We start from the raw sequence: 21,189 nt of genomic DNA, 5'->3' as shown, positions 1-21,189 counted from the left end.
GCTGGGTAGAGTAATCTTGGATGTAGGTTTTTCCCTTTCATCACTTTAAATATGTCCTGCCACTCCCTTCTGCCTTACAGAGTTTCTGCTGAAAGATCAGCTGTTAACCTTATGGGGATTCCCTTGTATGTTATTTGTTGTTTTTCTCTTGCTGCTTTTAAAATTTTTTCTTTGTATTTAATTTTTGATAGTTTGATTAAAGTGTGTCTTGCCGTGTTTCTCCTTGGATTTATCCTGTATGGGACTCTCTGCTCTTCCTGGACTTGATTGAATCTTTCCTTTCCCATATTAGGGAAGTTTTCAAGTATAATCTATTCAAATATTTTCTCAGTCCCTTTCTTTTTCTCTTCTTCTTCTGGGACCCCTATAATTCAAATGTTGGTGCATTAAATGTTGTCCCAGAGGTCTTTGAGACTGTCCTCAATTCTTTTCATTCTTTTTTCCTTATTCTGCTCTGTGGTAGTTATTTACACTTTTTTATCTTCCAGGTCACTTATCTGTTCTTCTGACTCAGTTATTATGCTATTGATTCCTTCTAGAGAAGTTTTAATCTCATTTATTGTGTTGTTCATCATTGGTTGTTTGCTCTTTAGTTCTTCTAGGTCCTTGTTAAACGTTACTTTTATTTTCTGCATTCTGTTTCCAAGATTTTGGATCATCTTTACTGTCATTACTCTGAATTCTTTTTCAGGTAGACTGCCTATTTCCTCTACATTTGTTTGGTGTGATGGGTTTTTACCTTGCTCCTTCATCTGCTGTGTGTTTCTGTGTCTTCTCATTTTGCCTAACTTGCTGTGTTTGGGGTCTCCTTTTTGCAGGCTTCAGTTTCATAGTTCCCATTGTTTTTGGTGTCTCCCCCCAGTGGCAAAGGTTGGTTCAGTGGGTTGGGTAGCCTTCTGGTGGAGGGGACTGGTGCCTGTGTTCTGGTGGATGAGGCTGGATCTTGTCTTTCTGGTGGGCAGGACCACGTCCAGTGGTGTGTTTTGGGGTGCCTGTGACCTTATCATGACTTCAGGCAGCCTCTCTGCTGATGGGTGGGTTGTGTTCTTGTCTTCCTAGTTGTTTGGCATAGGGTGTCCAGCACTGTAGCTTGCTGGTCATTGAGTGGAGCTGGGTCTTAGCGTTGAGATGGAGATCTCTGGGAGCGCTTTTGCTGTTTGGTATTAAGTTGAGCTGGGAGGTCTCTGGTGGACCAATGTCCTGAACTTGGCTCTCCCACCTCAGAGGCACAGGTCTGACACCTGGCTGGAACACCAAGACCCTGTCAGCCACACGGCTCAGAAGAAAAGGGAGAAAAAAATAAATTAAATGAAATATTATTAAAATAAAAAATTTATTAAAAAAAAAAAAAAAAGTAGGGCTTCCCTGGTGGCGCAGTGGTTGAGAGTCCGCCTGCCAATGCAGGGGAAACGGGTTCGTGCCCCGGTCTGGGAAGATCACACATGCCGCGGAGCGGCTTGGCCCATGAGCCATGGCCGCTGACCCTGCGCATCCGGAGCCTGTGCTCCGCAACGGGAGAGGCCACAACAGTGAGAGGCCCGTGTACCGCAAAAAAAAAAAAGTAATAAAAGTAAAGAAAAAGAAAAACGGACAGAGAGAACGCTAGGATAAATGGTAAAAGCAAACCTATACAGACAAAATCACACAAAAAGCATACACATACATGCTCGCAAAAAGAAAAGAAGGAAAAAATATATATCTTTTGGGAAGTCTGAGGCCTTCTGCCAGCATTCAGTAGTTCTGTAGGAGTTGTTCCACATGTAGATGTATTTCTGATGTATTTGTGGGGAAGAAGGTGATCTCCATGTCTTACTCCTCCGCTATCTTGAAAGTCCTTTAGTATTCTTTATAAAACCTATTTTCATTGAAGGCTATCAGCTTTCCTCTAAGCATGCTTTAGCTGCCTCCTGCAAGTTTTGTTATGTCATATTTTAATTGTCATTTAGTTTAAGTTATAATTTCCATTGTGATTTTTTGGACACAGAGTCATGTAGAAATGTACTTCTTAATATCTAAGCAGTTGGTGGAGTTTCTAGTTATCTTTTTGCTCTTTGTTTCTAGTTTACTTTTACTGTGGTCAGAGAATATAGTTTGTTTTATTTTTTTAATTTTATTTTTATTATTTAAAAAAATTTTTATTTTAGATTGGAGTACAATTGATTAACAATGTTGTGTTAGTTTCAGGTGTACAACAGAGTGATTCAGTTATACATATACATGCATCTATTCTTTTTCAAATTCTTTTCCCGTTTAGGTTATTACAGAGTATTGAGCAGAGTTCCCCATGCTATACAGTAGGTCCTTGTTGGTTATATATTTTAAATATAGCAGTGTGTACATGGCAGTCCCAAACTCCCAATCTATCCCTCCCCCCACTTTCCCCCTGATAACCACATTTGTCCTCTAATAAGTCTGTGAGTCTGTTTCTGTTTTGTAAATAAGTTTGTTTGTATCATTTTATTTAGACTCTGCATATAAATGATGTCATATGATATTTGTCTTTCTCTGCCTGACTTACTTCAGTTAGTATGATAATCTCCAGGTCCATTCATGTTGCTGCAAGTGGCATTATTTCATTCTTTTTAATGGCTGAGTAATATTCCATTGTATGTTTGTACCACACCTTCTTTGTCCATTTATCTGTCGATGGACATTTAGGTTGCTTCCATGTCTTGGCTCTTGTAAACAGTGCTGCAGTGAACATTGAGGTGCATGTATCCTTTCAAACCATGTTTTTCTTCAGATATATGCCCAGCAGTGGGATTACTGGATCGTATGGTAGCTGTGTTTTTAGTTTCTTAGGGAACCTCCATACTGTTCTCCATAGTGGCTGTACCAGTTTACATTCCCACCACCAGTGTAGGAGGGCTCCCTTTTCTCCACACCCTCTTCAGCATTTATTCTTTGTAGACTTTTTGATGATGGCTTTTCTGACTGGTGTGAGGTGATATCTCATTGTAGTTTTGATTTGCATTTCTCTAATAATTAGCAATGTTGAGCATTTTTTCATCTGCCTCTTGGCCAAGTATATGGCTTCTTTGGAGAAACGTCTCTTTAAGTCTTCTGCTCATTTTTTGATTGGGTTGGTTTTTTTTTTTTTTTGATATTGAGCTGCATAAGCTGTTTGTAAAATTTGGAGATAAATCCCTTGTCAGTCACATCATTTGCAAATAGTTTCTTCTATTCTGTGGGTTGTCTTTTCGTTTTGTTTATGGTTTCCTTTGCTGTTCAAAACGTTTGAGTTTAATTAGGTCCCATTTGTTTATTTTTGTTTTTATTTCCATTACAGTAAGAGACAGATCAAAAAAGATATTGCTGTGATTTATGTCAAAGAGTGTTCTGCCTGTATTTTCCTATAAGTGTTGCGTAGTATCTTACATTTAGTATTTTACATTTAGTCTTACATTTAGGTCTTTAATCCATTTTGAGTTTGTTTTTGTGTATGGTGTTAAAAAATGTTCTAATTTATTTTTTCACATGTAGCTGTCCAGTTTTCCCAGCACCATTTATTGAAGAGACTGTCTTTTCTCCATTGTATAGTCATGCCTCCTTTTTCATAGATTAATTGACCATAGGTGTGTGGGTTTATTTCTGGGCTTTTTATCATGTTCCATTGATTTATATGTCCGTTTTTATGATAGCACCATACTGTTTTGATGACTGTAGCTTTGTAGTATAGCCTGAAATCAGGGAGACTGATTCCTCCAGCTCTGTTTTTCTTTCTCAAGATTGCTTTGGCTATCTGGGGTCTTTTGTGTCCCCATACAAATTTAATTAATTTATTCATTTTTGGCTGTGTTGGGTCTTTGTTGCTGCTTGCGGACTTTCTCTGGTCGTGGCGAGTGGGGGCTACTCTTCCTTGTGGTGTGCAGACTTCTCACTGTGGTGGCTTCTCTTGTTGCAGCGCATGGGCTCTAGGCACATAGGCTTCAGTAGTTGTGGCATGCGGGCTCAGTAGTTGTGGCTCGCGGGCTTAGGTGCTCTGTGGCATGTGGAATCTTCCTGGACCAGAGCTCGAACCCATGTCCCCTGCATTGGCAGGCAGATTCTTAACCATTGCACCACCAGGGAAGTCCTCCATACAAATTTTAAGAATTTTTTGTTCCAGTTCTGTGAAAAATGCCATTGGTAATTTGATAGGGATTGCATTGAATCTGTAGATTGCCTTGGGTAATATAGTCATTTTTACAATATTGATTCTTCCAATCCATGAACATGGTATATCTTTCCATCTGTTTGTGTCATCTTCGATTTCTTTCATCAGCATATTATAGTTTTTAGAGTAGAAGTCTTTTGCCTTGTTAGGTAGGTTTATTCCTAGGTATTTTATTATTTTCGATGTGATGGTAAATGGGATTGTTTCTTTAATTTCTCTTTCTGATCTTTCATTGTTAGTGTATAGAAATGCAACAGATATCTGTGCATTAATTTTGTATCCTGCAACTTTACTGAATTCATTGATGAGCTCTAGTAGTTTTCTGGTAGCATCTTTAGCATTTTCTATGTATAGTATCATGTCGTCTGCAAACGGTGACAGTTTTACTTCTTCTTTTCCAGTTTGGATTCCCTTTATTCTTTTTCCAAAGAATATACTTTGAATGGTTTTAGTTCTTTAAAATTTGTTTCTACTTGTTTTAGGGCCCTGCATATTGTCAATTTTTATATATGTATCTTGTGTGTCTACTTTAAAACAATGCACATACTGAGGTTGTTTGGTTACACATTCTATATATGCTAGGATGTCAGTTTTAAAAATCTTACAGTACAAGTCTTCTATATCCCCACTAATATTTTTTTCTCATCTATTGGTTACTGAGAGAGGGTTAAGCTTTCCCATTATGATTATAGATTTCATGTTTCTCTTTTTATATTTGCTAACTCTTGGTTTTATTAACTTTGAGGTTCTGTTTTTAGGTGCATACTATATAAATTTAGAATTGATGTATCTTTATTGTGAAGTATCTCTCCTCTTCTCTAGTATTGCTTCCTGCTTTAAAGTCTACCTTTCTAATTTTAATGGAACCATAGCAGCTTTCTTTGGGCCAATATGTACGTGGTATATCTTTTTCCATGTTTATACTTCAGTTTTTCTATGCCCTTATGTTTATTCTGAATCTTCTTAAGCAGCATGTAAATGAGTTTTTAAAAATCCAGCCTGACAGTTTTGGTCTTTAGTTTGAGTATTTAAAGCATTTAATATAATTATTCATGTTTGTTTCCTATTTGTGTTCCATCCGTTTTATGTACCACTTTCTTCCTTTCTTTTTTTGCTTTATTTTTTGGACTAATCATGCATTATTTTTAACTTTCCCTTTTTTCTCTCTGCTAGCATGTTACACATTTGTTCCCATTTTACTTTTCATTTTGTGTATATGTGATTACCTCATTGCTGCTTTTACTTATTGCATTCCAGACAGTGTTAGACTCTGAGAACACTTTCACTCTACCCTGTGTCCTCCCCTTATCCATCCTCCCTCCCCCACCTTCTGCCTCTTGTGTCATTATTATAATTCATTTAAATTATATTTCAACCCCCATGAGACACTAGCGTCATTGTTTTTTACAATCAATTTTCATTTAGGTTTACTGACACATTTACCCTATCCATTGCTTTTCATTACTTTCTGAATTTCTGTGTTTCCCCCTGGGGATCTTTTCCTTCTTAATTAAAAAAAAAAAAAAAAGACTTCATTTGTATTTCTTGTAGTGCATATTTTCTTTCTTTCTTTTTTTTTTTGTGATACTCAACTACCTCTGTGTCATATTTTCTGTAAAAGAATATTCTCAGGTTCTTTTTTTTGGTCTGGAAATGAATTATCTTTGCCTTTGCTTTTGAAGATAATTTCATTGGATGAATAGAATCCTGGGAATGCAGTCCACCCCCCACCCCACAGCATTTTAAAGATGCCATTCCACTGTCTCTGGCTTTTATCCTTTCTTGGAAAAGTGGGCTGTCAGTCTTACTGTTGCTATTTGATGTTGCATCTTTTTTTCTTTGCCTACTTTTAACACTTTTCTTTGTATATTTGTTTTTCAACTGCTTTTCTAGGCATGATTTTATTTCCTTGGGTTTATCCTGCTTGGGGTTTTCAGCCCTTCTTGAGATTGTGAAGCTTGATGATTTTTGTAATTCTCATAATTCTCTGCCATTATAGTTTCAAATATTATTTTTGCTCCCTTCTTTCCCCTCTTTTTGGGTCTTTTATGTTAGAACTTTTTACTGTCTTCCATGTATCCTTACTTTATTATCTGTATTCTTACTTTTTCTCATTTTCAGTTTGATTATTTTTTGTTATTTTAAGGTTCACGAGCTCTCTTTGCTGTGTCTAATTTATTATTACACAGTTTATTAGTTTAATTTCATTTTGTATTTTTCAGTTTTAGAGTTTTTATTTTATTATTGAAAAACAGGTTCACCATCTTGTCATCTATTTCCTCAAATATATTAATCACAGTCACTTTAAAGACCATGGTTAATAAGTCCAATATATGGGTCACTTGTGAGTATGTTTACATTTTCTGTTTTTCTTCTTGACTTCTTTCTTCATATGCTTGACAATATTTTATTAAATGTCCAGCATTGTGTATGAAGATGATCTGAATGATGTCTTCTCTCTTATGAGAGTATTTACCATATTCTTTGCCCACAGTAGAAAAGAGAGTGCCTCAATCCAATCAGGCACTCAGTCCAGTTAAGGCTGTTTTGCCGACACCTAAGATTTGGTCCACTTTTGGGTTTCCTCAACCCTAGATCCCCAGGAGTGCTGACTGAGAGCCTGAGATGAGAACCTCAGCAGGTCCTAAACTCCAATTTTTGTCGTCTTATACTGTGAGTCTGCTGAAAACTCTGCTCTGCAAAAAATGCTCATTCTGCTTTTCATCTCCTTTCTCCTCGGCTTCTGAGCCCCTAGCCCTGTACAGCTGAGTTAGCAGTACTTCTGCGAAAAAGCTCGTGTCAGACTCACTTCTCTGAGCCCATCCAGCATGTGTCTTTTCAGTCCTGAACTCCACTTTGTGTCTTTACAGCCCCCTAAGAGCGGCTAAAGTCCTGTAGGCTTCTCTGCTTCTTAGCAGCTACTCTCTGCCTGGCTTCTCACCTTCTTGCCCCATGCCAGGAATCAGCAAATACCCTTGAGGGAAAAGTGGCCTTGCAGAAAGTTGGGCTTACCTCAGTGAGCCTTCTATCTCTCCAAGATCTGGCTGTCCAGCTCCTCAAATCCTGACTGATCAGCAGCTCTCCTGGTACTTCAACAGATGTTTTTGGCTTTTATCTGGCTTTTCTAATTGCCCTCAGCAGAAATGTTGGTCTGCTGCATTCCACTGTGTTATAGCTGGAAGTTGAACCAGAACGTGTTTTTTTGTTGTTGTTGTTGTCTTTTTAATGTGGATTATATTAAGAAAAAAGCAAAAAACCCAAGGTATCAATGACATTTTAAACATCTTATGTCAATTATAAAAGGTATGTGCAGTTGGTTTCTACTTACTCTTTATTATTCTGGTTATTCTATTGTTTCTTGCTTATTAAAAACTTGTGTCTTTTTTTCCCATATTTTCTCTGAAATGCTTACACATTTTTGTTGCTTTCTTCCAGAGAATATGTATACTAAATGACTTTTTCATTTTCCTGAATCTGGTCCTCCATCCTGTTGTTTACTACTTTTGTGACTTTATGATTTGGAATTGTCAACTCTCACTTCCCAAGTTCAGATATGATTCTGAAATTTACAAAATAATTTGAATGATTGAGTTACAAAAAGTTTTACAACACTTGATTCAAACTTTTTACCATAGTAGAGTATGTTTTTTTCCCAACATTCTTCCCAGATGCAGGTTATTTATAGTGCTAGTTGCATCCATGACCTTCATTTTGCTGCCCGTGTCCTTAGTTTTTCAAATGCAAGTTCAGTTCATTCACTTGTTCATCTCATTTTTTGAGCACTTATGTACTAGAGTCTCCTTTCTTCTCATATACACATTAAGATAGTTCTAGAAATTAGATCAGGGCGATAAATAGCTCTACGCAAATGTGACATAAAACAAAAAGGTGACCAAAATGATTGGTGCATACCCACTTGTGGAAATGTTTTCCACGTGTTTCCAAATTTTCTTTTAAAATGAAACAAGCTAGTGCTTATTTTTCAGTCTTAGCAGATGTGTTTCCCTACTCCAATACTGGTAGTGTTCTGTTAATAGATCTGGCTGCTGGTTTTTTAGGTACATTCAGTTTGTGAAAATTCATTGAGCTGAACACACGATTTGATCACTTTTTAGTATGTCTTTTGCACGTCAGTAAAAATTTTAAAAAGAACTAATGTTTTAATGTCAAATACAAAAAAAGTGCCAAAGACAAGAAATCTTGAGACTCATTGATCTAGTTCAACCTCCAATCCGTAAGGTGATTAAGAAAGAGAGGACTGAAGCTTGGAAAGGGGAAATTACATGAGGGTTGGTGGAGTGTCTCATTTAACAGGGACTGGCACTCAGGCTTTCTGACTCCTAGTTCTGTCTTACTTTTCTAACTGGTTGGTTCAGGAAATGAAGAATGAGGAAAAATCCAGCACGCATTAACACCGGAGCTGGATGACATTCTCAGAACCCCAAAGGCATCTTGCATGAGTCAGCAGTTAACTCCCTACTCTTTTTTTCTGCCCTCTTCAACCTCTTCCCTGGTCATTTAAAAACAGATAACGTTTATCTCATGCAAACTTGGAGATGGCTATTTTATCACCGAAGAATCATTTGACTATGTATGCTTAGGAAAAAGGGTAATTTGTGCCTGTGAAGTCTAACAAGAGCCCAGCACAAGGTATGTTTGTTCCCCTTTCTCAACCATTTTTAGTTTGGTGCCGTATGGTTTAGGTATGGTTTAAATTTAGAATATGTTTTTCAAACTGGGGGTGGTGATGCAGAGATTGAACCCAGCTGTGACTTTTGCTGCTGTGAAATAAATGGGAAAATCTGGGAACCAGTGTTAAAAAAAGAGGGCTCTCAAGAGAGGGGGTGGCAGGGGAGGGTACTTGCCTTAATTGGAATGCGAGGGGCGGTAAGAAGAAAGAAACAGTAGGAAGGATCTCCATTTTCCCTCCTGCTTCGGCAAGACTTGGCCTACTGAGGATGTGGTGAGGGTATTTTATGTACACACGCACACATACACACATGGGCACACACATGTACACCTTGGACTTGGTAGTGAGTCATTAAGTCATGCTGGATACATTTTACTTTCTCAAAGGCTAGATTTTGAGTTCCCAAAATGCTGTTTCTTCTGCCTGGAATATGTTTACCTTCCTCTTTGCCTGGCTCTCAGTTCTTCTACTCCTCTTTCAAGTAGTAACTTCCTCTGGAAGACTTTCTCTGACTCCAGGCCCCCTCCCCATGCCCTGCCTTATAACACACCCCCAGAGCATCCTATGTTTCCCCTTTCATGTCACTTCCCATGATTTTAATTACTAGATTAAATTCTGGCATATCACAGACCTTCAGAATATACTGTAAAATGGAGGAAGGGGGGGAAAAAAGGAAAGAAGAGAAGGAGGGAGGGACAGAGGGGAAAAAGAAAAGGAAGCCATGTTTGGATCCCTCCTCTCAGAGACTGACAAGGTGGACAAGTTGAGTATCTGAGCCTCAATTTCCTCATTTTCAAAATTGAAAGGGTGATACAGGTATACTTCATTTTATTGCACTTTGCAGATACTGTGTTTTTACAGATTGAAGGTTTGCGGCAACCCTGTGTTGAGCATCATTCTTCCAGCAGCATTTGCTCACTTTTGTTTTTATGTCACATTTTGGTAATTCTTGCAATATTTCAGAGTTTTTCATTTTTATTATATTTGTTATGGTGATCTGTGGTCACTGATCTCTGATGTTACTGTTACAAAAAGATTATAACTTGCTGAAGGCTCAGATGATGGTTAAGTTGTTGAGCAATAAAGTATCTTTTAAAGTACATTGTTTTTTTTAAGACATACTGCTATTGCACACCTATAGACTACAGTATAGTGTAAACATAACTTTTATGTGCAAGTTGTGTGACTTGACTTATTGTGATATTCACTTTATTGTGGCGGCCCTGGAGCCAAACCTGTGGCATCTCTGAGGTATGCCTGTACCTAACTCAAAGGGTTGTTATGAGATTAGAAATAATATCGAAAAAGCACCTAGTATTGTGCCTGACACAGTGACATAGTAGGTACTCAATACAGTGTAATTTAAAAGAATATATGTTCCCCAAAAGAACTTATGAAACTTCAGAAAAGCACAGAGAAGCCTGTAAAACTGTCTATTAATCCATGCTTTAGAGATCATTTTTGTTAAAACAGTTGTATTCCCACAGAAAATATATCCCCTTTCTGTGCATATCTTTATATCTCCATATATGTGCTTTACTTTGTTGAGATCATATTTTCTTCTTTACATGTGACTGCCCGCTTTCCACATTTTCAGCGTCTGCAAAGTACTGTTATAGTCATAATATTTCATAATAATAACCAGGCCTTCAGCTATTAAAAGAAGATCTAGGGGAGTTCCTTGGTGGTCTGGTGGTTAGGATTTGGCACTTACACTGCTGCGGCCCGGGTTCAGTCCCTGATCAGGAAACTGAGGTCCCACAAGCCGTGTGGCGTGGCCGAAAAAAAAAAAAAAAAAAAGATCAAGAAACTGGCACTTTAACCATTCAAACTCTACCTTTAAGTGGGCAATGTTTATGATATAGGAGGATAATTCAAATTCCAGGGTAAATAAATACTATAGTGGATAAGGGTATAAACTTGACTTTTGGGTTGACCTTCAACCCAACGAAATAGAGCTCTTTAGGCAGATTAATTTTGTCAATACCATTCAGAGGTAAAAAAATATCACACATCCATAATATATATATATACATACACACACACATAAACATACAGACAGGTGCAAATAGTGACCTTATAGGTTTTGTTTTAAAATTTTAGACATGAGACAGGTACGGTAGTGTAAAACTTAGTGGTTTATAAAAGAGCAGTTGGATCTGAATTACGTTTTGACAGTTGGAATAAGTTCACTTGCTCAGAGCTACAGCTTTTTACTAATATTTGTGGAGTAGATATTAAAGATTTTTCATTTGCCCAAGTTCCAAATAACTGTCCCCCCCTTTTGTTTTTCTTCTGATAAGAATTATCTCCCTGAAGTTTGTGTTTTAAACAGATGACCTAGGTAAGAATATAAGAGTTTCCTGGGAAGACCAGGTAGAACGTTTATGTCTCAGAGGCACAGGGAAAGAATGAAAGCTCCTTCAAGAAGGACTTTTATTCACTAAGACCAGAATTTTTACAATGCTTACTACAATAGCCCTTTGAGATGAATAGGGGAGGGTTGGGGATTTTTTAATTGTTTCTGGAGCCCAACCTCAGTTCTATAAAGACTCGATTTATAAGACAAGAACAGTTGCTTTTATTTTATTATTTTTAAAAAATAATTTTGCAACCATTTTTAAAAATTTTTATTTATTTATTTATTTTCGGCTGCGTTGGGTCTTCATTGCAGTGTACAGGCTTCTCACTGCAGTGGCTTCTCTTGTTGTGGAGCACGGGCTCTAGGTGTGTAGGATTCAGTAGTTGTGGCTCACGGGCTCTAGAGCGCAGGCTCAGTAGTTGTGGCACATGGGCTTAGTTGCTCCGTGGCATGTGGGATCTTCCCAAACCAGAGATCGAACTCATGTCACCTGCATTAGCAGGCGGATTCTTAACCACTGTGCCACCAGGGAAGTCCCACAGTTGCTTTCAATTTCTTAAAGGAATGGGTTGCAACTTGAATGACATCATAGACTGGTTCACTTATAAACCCTTTCACAAGGGCTTTAGAAAACAATTTTTCTCTCTGGGTACAGAGTTTTAGTTTAGCTTAAGGGAGAGGACCTATACTGTTTTTTAAATCAGGCTGTGAATATAATCCATTTACAAAAGCTTTTGAGTGTCCTCCTTGGGTTTTGGAAATTCTTTAGCTATAGGCCTGAGTTTGGCCTTTGACCAAGGATGAAAAGGTAACTGTTTTATAGTCTCTTTAGAGTGGAAAGGTAATTCAGACAAAGGATCACTAGAATGAGTACTCAAAATAAAAAAGCATAGAGGGGAGCAGTAGGAGTTTATGTTAGTCTTAGACTCTTTTGCTTTGGATACCTCTTATATTTTTAATTTTTCATTAGCCTTTTGCAACACATCTTTGAATGAAGCTATTTTGGAATCTTGAAGCCTTTTGGAAACTTCTACATACCAATTAAAATAGGAATCCCATACTGTTTGCTTGATATGGGATCCCTTCCTTTTTTTAAAAAAATTAATTTTGTCTATTTTTGGCTGTGTTGGGTCTTCATTGCTGCATGCGGGCTTTCTCTAGTTGCGGTGAGTGGGGGCTACTCTTTGTTGTGGTGCGCGGACTTCTCATTGTGGTGGATTCTCTTGTGCAGAGCACGGGCTCTAGAGCACAGGCTCAGTAGTTGTGGTTCACAGGCTTAGTTGCTCTGTGGCATGTGGGATCCTCCTGGACCAGGGCTCAAACCCGTGTCCCCTGCACTGGCAGGCGGATTCTTAACCACTGCGCCACCAGGGAAGCCTGGGTCCCTTACTTTGAAGTGCACATCTTAAATGAATGATTTTGTCTAAATGGAACATTCCTCATAATGGCTATTGTAATTCTAAGCTGTTTTTAGTAAGATTTTGCCATTTTTGTAGATATGTACAGCTTCTGGGACCATATAATTCTTAGAAATAAAATAAGCAGTTGTGCTGAAAGGTGGTGTACTTAACTCTTTGGATTTTAAGGATCCTATTTCTTTTAGCTAAGCCTTCGGGTCTCTTGGAGCCAAATTAATATCTAAGAGGGATATGCCATGTGGTTAGGGATTGTGTGGTGTTTTACAGTGTACCTCATTGCACAGAAGATTTCCCAAGGTTAGAGGGTGACCTAGTGTCAATCTAATCCATTTTATGACCAACTTATCCTAGTATGGGAGTCTTTGGGTTAGGTGTAAGTGCTCTAACAGCTTTTAAATGCGCAATCTGTGCCCACCAATATCGCAGCTTTTTTACTTCTGAAATCCCTGGTAGCAACAGCCTTTCCCTCATGTGCATATTAACATATCAGCAGTAATCAACAAACTAGGGACTGGGGAAAGGACTGAACCAGCCAACCCCAAGGGATGGGGACTGCGGACTGATTTTCAAACAAAAGGGGAACTATGGCTGCAGGAATGGAGATAAGCAACCTATCTGATAAATCAGAGTTCAAAGTAATGGTCGTAAAGATGCTCACCAAACTTGGGAGACAGATGGTTGAACACAGTGAGAATGACAACAGAGAGATGGAAAATATAAGGAAATACCAAAGAGAAGTCACAACTGAACTGGAAAATACATTTTAAGGGTTTAACAGTAGACTGTATGAAGTGGAAGAATGAATCAGTGAGCTGGAAGACAAAGCAATGGAAATCACCCAGGCAGAGCTGCAAAGTGAAAGAAGACTTTAAAAAAGTGAAGATACCTTAAGGGACCTCTGGGACAACATCAAGCAGAATAATATTCACATTACAGCAGTCCCAGAAGGAGAAGACAGAAAAATGGAAAGAAAAATTAATTGAAGGAATAATGGCTGTAAACGTCCTTAATTTGAGGAAGGAAACAGACATCCAGGTCCAGGAAGCCCAGAAAGTTTCAAAGAAGATGAACCCAAAGAGAACCACATCAAGACACTTTATAATTAAAATGATAAAAGTTAAGGGTAAAGAGAGAATCTTAAAAGCAGCAAGAGAAACACAACTTCTTATATACAAGGGAAACTCCATAAGGCTTATCAGATTTTTCAGCAGAAACTTTACAGGTCAGAAGGGAGTAGCATAACATATTCAAAGTGAAGAAAGGAAAAAAAATTCCAACCAAGAATTTTCTACCTGGAAGGATTATCATTCAGAATTGAAGGAAAGATGAGTTACAGGTAAGCAAAAGCTGAAGGTGTTCATCACCACTAAACTGGTCTTACATGAAATGTTAAAGGGACTTCTCTAAGCTGAAAGAAAAAAGGCACTAATTAATAATAAGAAAACATACAAAAGTAAAAATCTCACTAGAAAGGTAAATGTATAGTAAAGATATTGGATCAATCACTTATAAAGCAAGTATGAAGGTTAAAAGGCAAAGTAGTAAGATTAATTATAATAATTAGTTAAGAGAAGTATAAAATGAAAAAATATAAAAGGTTTCATCAAAAATATAAAACATGGGGTAGGGAGTAAATATATAAAGCTTGGAATGTGTTCAAAGTTAAGTAGCTATCAACTTAAAAGAGACTACTATATACGTAGAATGTTATATGTGAACCTCATGGTAACCACAAAGAAAAGAATCTATAGTAAATACACAAAAGAAAATGAGAAAGGAATGTAAACATAACACTAGAGACAGTCAGCAAACCACAAGGGAAGAGAGAAAGAGAAGAAAAAAGCAAGAGAGACAACTACAAAAACAGCCAGAAAACAATTAACAAAATGGCAAAAGTACACAGCTATCAGTAACTACTTTAAATGTAATTGGACTGAATTTGGCAATCAAAAGAAATGGAGTGGCTGAATGGATAAAAAAATAAGACCCATCTATATGCTGCCAAGGGAACTCACTACAGAAGTAAGGACACAGACAGACTGAATGTGAGGGGATGGCAAAACACATTCCAGTCAAATAGAAATGAAAAGAAAGCTGGTGTAGCTTTACTCATATCAGACAAAATAGACTTTAAAACAAAGACCGTATAAAAGACAAAGAATGAAACTACAAAATGATAAAGGGGTCAACCCAGCAAGAAGATATAACATATATAAATATATATACACCCCACATAGGGCATCAAAATAAAGCAAACATTAACAGACTTAAAGGGAGAAATTGAGAACAATACAATAACAATAGGGGACTTTAAAACCCCACTTGCAGTAATGGATAGATCATCCAGACAGAAAATCAATAAGGAAACATCAGCCTTAAATGACACATTAGACTAGGTTGACTTAACAGCTATGTATAGAACACTTCATCCAAAAGCAGCAGAATATACATTCTTCTCAAGTACACATGGAACAGTCTCCCGGATAGATCACAGGTTTGGCCACAGAACAAGTGTCAATACATTCAAGAAAATTGAAATCATATCATTTTTTCTGAACAAAGTGGTAGGAAACTAGAAACCAATTATAAGAAGAAAACTAGAAAAAGCACAAAAATGTGGAGATCTCTAGGTATAGAGACAAATGAAGACAGAAATACGGCATGCCAGAATACATGGGATACAGCAAAAGCAGTTCTGAGAGGGAAGTTCACAGCAATACAGGCCTACCTCAAGAAACAAAATTTCAAATAAACAATCTAACTGTACACCTAAAGGAACTAGAAGAACAAATGAAGCCCAAAGTTAGTAGAAGGACGGATCAGAGTGGAAATAAAAATCAGATCAGAAATAAATAAAACAGAGACTATAAAGACAATAGAAAAGATCAATGAAGCTAAGAGCTGGTTCTTTGAAAAGATAAACAAAATAGACAAGCCTTTACCTAGATTGACCAAGAAAAAAAGAGAGAATTCAGATAAATAAAATCAGGAATGAAAGAGGATAAGTTACAACTGACACCACAGAAATATAAAGGATCATAAGAGAGTACTGTGAACAATTATATGCTAACAAATGGGACAAGAAGAAATGGACAAATTCCTAGAAACATGTAGTCTACTAAAATTGAATCATGAGGAAATAGAAAACCTGAATAGACCAACTACTAGTAAGGGGTTTGAATCAGTAATCAAAAACCTCCCCCAAAACAAAAGTCTAGGACCAGACAGCTTCACCAGTAATTCTTCCAAACAGTCAAAGAATTTAATACCTATCCTTCTCAAACTCTTACAAAAAATTGAAGAGGAGGGAACGCTTCCAAACACTTATGAGGCCAGCATTATCCTGATACCAAAACCAGACAGGGACACCACAGAAAAGAAAATTATAGGCCAATATTCTTGATGAACATAGATGCAAAATTCTTCAACAAAGTATTAGCAAGCAAATTCCAACAATACATTGAAAGTATCATATATCACAATCAAATGGGATTTATTCCAGGGGTGCAGTGATGGTTCAACATTTGCAGATCGGTCAATGTGATACACCACATTACCAAAATGAAGGATAAATATCATATGATTATATCAATAGATGCAGAAAAAAAGCATTTGATAAAATTCAGCACCCATTAATGATAAAAATTCTCAACAAAGTTGGTATAGAGGGAATGTACCTCATCAAAATAAAGGCTGTATATGAGAAACAGACAGCTAACATCATAGTCAACAGTGAAAAGCTGAAAGCATGTCCTCTAAGATCAGGAACAAGGCAAGCATGCCCACTCTCATCACTTTCATTCAACATAATATTGGAAGACCTAGCCACAGCAGTTAGGCAAGAAAAAGAAATAGAAGGCATCCAAATCAGAAAAGAAGAAGTAAAACTGTGACTGTAGATGGCATGATATTATACATAGAAAACCCTAAAGATTCCACCAAAGAACTGTTAGAACCCATCAGTGAATTCAGTAAAGTTGCAGGATACAAAATTAATATGCAGAAATATGTGGCATTTTATGCACCAATAATAAGCTATCAGAAAGAGAAATTAAGAAAACAATTCCATTTACAATTGCATTGAAAGGAATAAAATACTTGGATATAAATCTAAGCATGGAGGTGAAAGACTTGTACACTGAAAACTATAAGACAATGGTGAAAGGAATTGAAGAAGACACAAATAAATGGAAAGATATTTTGTTTTCATGGATTGGAAGAATTAATGTTGTTAAAATGTTCACACTACCCAAAGCAATCTACAGATTGAAGGAAATCCTTATCAAAATTCCAGTGGCATATTTCACAGAACTATTTGTATGGGACCATAAAAGATCCCAAATAGTCAAAGCAATCTTGAGAAAGAAGAACAAAGCTGGAGGTATCATGCTCCCTGATTTCAAACTATACTACAAATCTATAGTAATCAAAGCAGTATAGTAATGGCACAGAAACGGACTCACAGATCAATGGAACAGAATTGAGATCCCAGGAATAAACCCATACATATACTGTCAATTATTTTATAACAAAAGAGCCAAGAACATAAAATGGAGAAAGTCTCTTCAATAAATGGTGTGAAAACTGGATAGCCACATGCAAAAGAATGAAACTAGACCACTGTCTTACATCATACACAAAAATTAACTCATAATGGATTGACTTGAATGTAAGATCCAAAACTATAAAACTCTTGGAAGAGAACATAGGTAGTAACCTCACTGACATTAGTCTTAGTGATGTTTTTGTGGATCTGACTCCAAAGGCAAGGGAGACAAGGGCAAAAATAAACAAATGAGAGTACATCAAAGTAAAAAGCTCCTGCACAGCAAAGGCAACCATCATCAAAATGAAAAGGCAACCTACTGAATGAGAGAATATATTTGCAAATCATATATCCAATAAGCGCTTAATATCTAAGATATATAAAGAACTCATAGAACTCAACAACAAAAAACCCAAACAACCTGATTTAAAAAATTAGCAGAGAGGGCTTCCCTGGTGGTGCAGTGGTTGAGAGTCCGCCTGCCGATGCAGGGGACACGAGTTCGTGCCCCAGTCCGGGAAGATCCCACATGCCGTGGAGCGGCTGGGCCTGTGAGCCATGGCCGCTGAGCCTGCGCTTGCTGAGCCTGTGCTCCGCAATGGGAGAGGCCACAACAGTGAGAGGCCCACGTACCGCAAAAAAAAAAAGAAAAAGATTAGAGGATCTGTATAGACATTTTCCCAAAGAAGACATAAAGATGGCCAATAAGCACATAAAAATATGTTCAACATCACTAAATATTAGTGAAATTCTGATCAAAACCACAAGGGGATATCACCTCACACTTGTTAGAATGGCTATTATCAAAAAGCCAATATATAACAAATATTGGAGAGGATGTGGAGAAAAGGGAACTCATATACTGTTCGTGGGATTGTAAATTGGTGCAGCCACTGTGGAAAACAGTATGGAAAGTCCTCAAAAAATCAAGAATAGAACTACCATATGATCCAGCTAATCTACTTCTGGGTATTACTTCAAAGAATATGAGAATACTAATTCAACAAGATATTTGCATTCCTATGTTCATTGAAGCATTATTTACTATAGCCAAGATACGGAAATAGCTTAAATGTCCATCCATGGATAAATGGATAAGGAAAATGTGGTGTGTGTGTGTGTGTGTGTGTGTATACACACACACACACACACACACACACAAGGGAAAACTACTCAGACATAAAAAAGAATAAAATCTTGCCATTTGTGACAATATGGATGAACCTATGGGTTATTATGCTAAGTGGAATCAGTCAGAAGAAAAAAGACAAATACCATATGATTTCACTCATATGTGGAACAAAAACCAAGAACAAACGTACAAACAAAACAAAACAAAAACAAACATAAATACAGAGAACAGATCGGTGGTTACCAGAGAGGAAGGTGGCTGGTGGGTGGGTGAACGGGGTGCAGGTGATTAACTGTTTGGGGGTGATCACTATGTAGTGTATATAGATATCGAATTATAATATTGTACACCTGAAACTTATATAATTAAAAAAAGAAGCTTAACTCTAACATGAGAAATTTATAACTAATGACAACACTGGGAAAAGGCCAAATTGGCAATATATGAAAGTAAATAAGAACATTACATAAATAGGCAATTTAGAGTGTTCTCAGGAGATGAACTGGTAAGGTTTGGCATCAGAATTCTTCATATTGATTTGTGAGTATGATAATGCCCTGAAAATATTGAATTTTAAGCAAACTTTTAAGAATATGGAAAAGTACACACAATTTCTAAGTGTACAGGTTGATCAGTTTTTATAAAGTTAACACACTTGTGAAACTAGTGTCTAAATCAAGTAATATGTTATTACTAGCAATCCAGAAGTCCTCTTCTAGTTACTACCCTACCCCCCACAACTGCTGAGTAACTACTAGTCAGTCTGAGGTCTAACACTGTAGATTAGTTTTGCTTGTCTGTGAATTTTACATAGATGGAAATATTCAGTATATAATTTTTTGTTCCAGTTTCTTTTGCCCAGTGCCATGTTTGTGAGATATATCCATGTTGTATGGTATTTGTAGTTCATTCATTCTTATTGCTCCACAGTATTCCATCTAATGAATATACCACTTTACTTTTTTCGTTTTAATTTTGACAGACACTTGGGTAATTTGTAGTTTTGGCATATTACAAAAAGTACTGCCATAAGTATTCTCTTATGTGTCTTTTGGTGCACATATGTACATATTTCTGTTGTTGATACACTAAGAGTGAAATTACTACGTCATAGCATATGTGTACATTAAGCTTTAGTTGATACTACCAGTTTTACAAAGTGAACGTAGCAAGTTTTACTCCCATCAGCAGTGTATGAGATTTCTAGTTGCTCTACATCTTTATCAACATTTGATACTGTTAATCTTTTAAATTTTAGTGATTCTGGTTTGTGTGTAGTGGCTGATCACTGTGGTTTTAATTTGAAGTTCCACGATGAATCCGAGGTTAAACATCTTTCCAGAGGTTTATTGGCCATTTGTATGTAGTTTTTTGTGTGAAAGCCCTGTTTATGACTCTTGCCAAATTTTCTGTTGGGTTGTCTGTCTTATTGATGTGAATATTTCTTATTGATTTATATTTTCTGGATATGAATCCTTTGGATAAATGTATTGCAGAAATCTCACACATGTGGCTTGCCTTTTCACTCTCTTAATGATGTTTTTTGATGAACAGAAATTCTTTAATGTAGTATAATTCACTTGTTTTTGCTATTAAATTAGTACTTTTGGGGTTCTGTTTAAGAAATTTTGCTTGCCCCAATGCTATAAAGATATTGTTTTATGCTTCTAAAAGCTTTATTATTTTAGAATGTGTTGATTAAAAAAATTTTTAATGCATTTGTCCACATGTCAGCCTGATCTTTTGAAAATAATTAAATATTAAATAGTTTTAAATAATGACCTTACCACAAACTCCCTGCCTTTGTGATCTTTGGTAAGGCAAATTAGCATTCTGAATTTAACTTCCTCAACTATAAATGGGAATAATAATTGGGAATAATAATATCTACCTGCAAGTATTGTTGTGAGTATCACATCTGTCTAAATGTAAACTGTTATTGAAAAGTCAGCTGTTATAAAAGACATTCTTGGGGCAATGTAGGATATTTAAATATAGACTGGATATTAGATGATATTAGGGAATTATTAATTCTGTGGTTGTATATAAGAATGTCCTTATTAGGAGATGCATGATGAAGAAGACATGAGTGGTAAAGTAATATGATGTCTCAACTTATTTGAAATAAGTTAAGCAAAAAGAAAAAACCTCAAATATCTAGATAAAGCAAACAGGTAAAATGTTTTCAGTTGTTGAATCTAAGTATTAGATTATGTGGGTATTGTGAAATTCTTTCAACTTTTTGTCATATTTGAAATTTTCATAATAAAATCTTTAGAGAAAAGTTAGCTATTAATGAAGTCATACACTGCCATTATTTAACATTTTCTCTTTTCAGTGTACATAAGGACATAATTAAATGGGTTTTAAGTAACTTGGATTGTTAGATCTGGGAAAGGAGATGAAAATGAATTAAGAATAAAACTGAACTATATAGCATTGCCTGCTCGAATGAGATAAAGCTGAGCTTTTTCCATAAAATTAAGGCATTGCTGGGAATATAAGGAAGAAGGTAAGGAAGGGATCTGGAATGTATTGAGTGCCCACTAAGCTACTCTGCTAGATGCTGTACGTATCATCACCTTTAATTTACAAAGCAACTCTATGTTGTAGGTGGTATTAGGGAAGTTTGATATGTTTTGGATAACTTGGCTAACACAGCTGCTGAATGGTGGAGTCAGACCAGATTCTCTTTACCTCCCTCTTTCCCTTTCTTCTTTACAAAGAAGGTTGGTTTTTGTCTTTGAAATGAATGTTATGCTTTTCATTGTAGAAACTCTGGAAAACACATATTTATCAATTAGGTTTGTTGCATAACAAACCACCCTGAGACTTAGTGACTTAAGACAGTATACATTTATTCAGCTCACAGTTCTTTTGGCCAG

General features: G+C 36.7%; 2 protein-coding genes across 9 annotated transcripts in view; one reads left to right on the top strand and one right to left on the bottom strand.

The window, feature by feature from the left end:
* Positions 1–21,189, top strand: part of DNAJC6 (DnaJ heat shock protein family (Hsp40) member C6) — a 159,384-nt gene that overhangs the window by 24,506 nt on the left and 113,689 nt on the right. For 6 of the 8 annotated variants that reach the window (XM_089921374.1, XM_089921389.1, XM_089921385.1 and 3 more), the window contains one exon: positions 1–21,189. This exon is cut by the window's left edge; it is cut by the window's right edge and continues 20,972 nt beyond it. The exons of the other annotated variants lie outside the window; for them this stretch is intronic. The gene's annotated coding sequence lies outside the window, so the exon portion shown is untranslated. 8 annotated transcript variants of the gene reach the window in all.
* The window catches only part of LOC149750733 (uncharacterized), a 56,073-nt gene that overhangs the window by 14,235 nt on the left and 20,649 nt on the right, over positions 1–21,189 (bottom strand).

This window comes from Delphinapterus leucas, chromosome 1 (assembly GCF_059928025.1).
Source record: "Delphinapterus leucas isolate spDelLeu-1000000601 "Yukka" chromosome 1, BTC_Dleu_Yukka2, whole genome shotgun sequence".
NCBI classification, from domain to species: Eukaryota; Metazoa; Chordata; class Mammalia; order Artiodactyla; family Monodontidae; genus Delphinapterus; species Delphinapterus leucas.
This window is presented reverse-complemented; position numbering and strand designations above follow the sequence as displayed.